This window comes from Vulpes vulpes, chromosome X (assembly GCF_048418805.1).
Source record: "Vulpes vulpes isolate BD-2025 chromosome X, VulVul3, whole genome shotgun sequence".
NCBI classification, from domain to species: Eukaryota; Metazoa; Chordata; class Mammalia; order Carnivora; family Canidae; genus Vulpes; species Vulpes vulpes.
This window is the reverse complement of record NC_132796.1, coordinates 4,734,124-4,736,703: the sequence shown is the minus strand read 5'-3', so window position 1 is coordinate 4,736,703 and position 2,580 is coordinate 4,734,124. Positions and strand designations below refer to the sequence as shown.

Genomic DNA, 2,580 nt, shown 5'->3' with positions numbered 1-2,580 from the left:
ACGCCCATAACAGAACCCTGAGCTCATGACCTGAGCTGAAATTAAAACACAGATGCTTAACCACCTGAGCCCTCCCGGGGCCCAGAAGCTAGGACATTTCATAGCCACTCCAGCCCTGGCTAGTTGAGGGTCACTGGCAAAGTAGCTGCCCAGTGGTATCAGTCTGCTCCTTCCTAGAGTCAGAGAGTGCCCACTAGAGTGCCCTGTGAGGACGGTGTGAACAGGGGCTGGGTGACGGCAGCATGTTAAATTCCACACTGAGGTCCCATCATAGAGTTAGAGCTTCACCTAGACTAGCAGGAGGTCCAGTGTTGTCAACATCCCATCCCAAAAACTCATCCAGTGCTTTGTCCAAAATTGTCAGCGGACCTTGCACAATCAAGTGGTATCCTTCCCAACCAACACATTCATGGACACGGGACTCCTCCTGGTATCCACACGGTGTCAGGTACAACATTCCTTTCCCCAGAGTTAAGGATTTTACTTAAAATGGTGTGATTTCCTTCTATTACATCTTTCAGAGGGTAACATTCCTTCCTGTCCCCCCAAATTACCCCCCAAATTGTCTAGGTTGGCTGGCTGAGGGGGGAGCGAGTACCACATTGGCCACCCACTGAACCACATATGTCCAATTGGATGAATTCATTCAACCTGAGATTGTAATATTTAATTTATGTTGAAGCCTGTCTACAATGTATAACCGCTTCAAGACTCAAAGGGAAGAGATAGGAGTGTGAAGTACTTTCTGTTTAGGGCTTGGTGCATGTCTATATGTGCAAGGGGAGGCCCGTGGGAGGTCCACTTAAAAACAGAACCCTTCTGTCACGGAAAAAAAAAGAGTTCTGTTAGACTTTTCCTGTCCCTAAGTAAGTCTTTCTAGAAAAAATGGCGATACATGGAAATTGTCCCAAATGTGAAGAGCTAAAGTGGATACCCATTTGGCACCTTCCCATCTGTATAGCCAAAACCAACCAGCCAACCAGCCAACCAACCAACCTTGGCCCAATGCCTGAGTGTTGGCTCTACATTTCAGAATACATCTATTAATGAAGTGAACACTTCATCAAATATTTTATCCCATGTGCAGAAACCAAACAAACAAAACCCTTCACAGCCCTGAGACCTGTACTTCGAAAGTCAAGTGAGAGAAAAACTATCTTCCTCACATAGCTTTTGCTGCCTATGAAAATAACATCTTGTTTGTTCTGGCCTAGGTGTCATGCTGATTATGGTCAAAGCTCTCCAGACTCCCTGAATTTTTGGCAAAATCAACCCTCACTCAGGATAAATTTTCTTAGGAGCCGCTCTGAGATACACAGTAAGTACATTGCTATTTTAATTGTTAATAAAATGAAAAGTTAATTCTGATTGCTGAGAGTGTCCTCACACGAAATAATTATCTCTGGCTACATCTGCAGGCTCTGTCAAAAAGACAGACTTTTCAGGCATACTTAAGAGACGGAGTGAGCTAAATGCATAGAACACCATTCTATTCACACATCTGCTCTTTCTTATCACCTACATTATTGAATGTGACCTGTTTGGGCCACTTTAATAATGGCACTTTTCCAAGATCCAGGGAAGAATTTCCATTTTAGAATTGCAAATGGAACGTAGTAAAATTCAACAGTAGCAACTCCAAACTTGAGAAGTTCATCAATATTTATGCAGCTGGATTACAGTCATTTACGGATGATGCAATCAGCGTTTGAAGCTATCTTGTGGGAGTTAATTTTAAAGTTTAAATGTATGCTGCAGTCATGTTTGGGTATTTAATTGTCTGTTACCTGGGTCTAAATGCCAGAGTTACAGCCACATTGAAAAATGCATATTGAAATAATCAGCTTCCATTTATTTCATCTTATATTCACACGTTTAAGTGGTAAGTTAATTGAAAGTGTGTGCAGTTACCATATTTCACAATTTGGATATGTATGGCAAAATATAGCTTTAAAATGCATTTTGCTTAAGCAACATAAAACGTATCATTTGGAGAGTTTCAGAAACCTTGACAATTAAATCCAAGTGTTCTCTGTGGTGTCTGAACATGGCAGGTCTAGATTGCGATTGACTTACACAATTGTAGCATAATATTAAACTGGACTTAGAAGCTCACCCAATGGCTCTTAAAGATGAAATGCAAATAAGTGAAGAATGTATTTCCAATGAGCAATCATCACGCCTCGGATAAACCTCATTGGTTACGATACTGCCACTGCGCAAAGCTGAAGAACGTATTTCCGTGTTAATTATTAATATGTAAGAGGACAGCAGAAATATTTGTTTCTGTAGAGCCAGGCACAAAGTATAACATACAATCAGTAATCAGTTCATGCTCATTAAGTAGATAAGTGAGGCTGGTGAGCAATCTTTAAACCATGCATGATCTGAAGATCAGGGCTTGGGGTGACAATATCCAGAGCCATAAGTGTGCAGTCATGGCATGACTATTATTCCATCATCTATGATGAAAAATGAGAACATTCTGCTGCAACTGTCATCAGGAAGTCTTTGATGATATTTGAGAAGCATCCCGTGGCACTGCTAGGAAAAGACAGCAGATTTCCGGCAATGGCAGAC

The 2,580-nt window shown here is 41.5% G+C and overlaps 1 pseudogene; it reads right to left on the bottom strand.

Annotated features, from left to right (window-relative positions):
- Nucleotides 1–2,073: 2,073 nt before the first annotated feature.
- LOC112932401 (U4 spliceosomal RNA) lies at nucleotides 2,074–2,227 on the bottom strand (annotated as a pseudogene).
- Nucleotides 2,228–2,580: the final 353 nt, after the last annotated feature.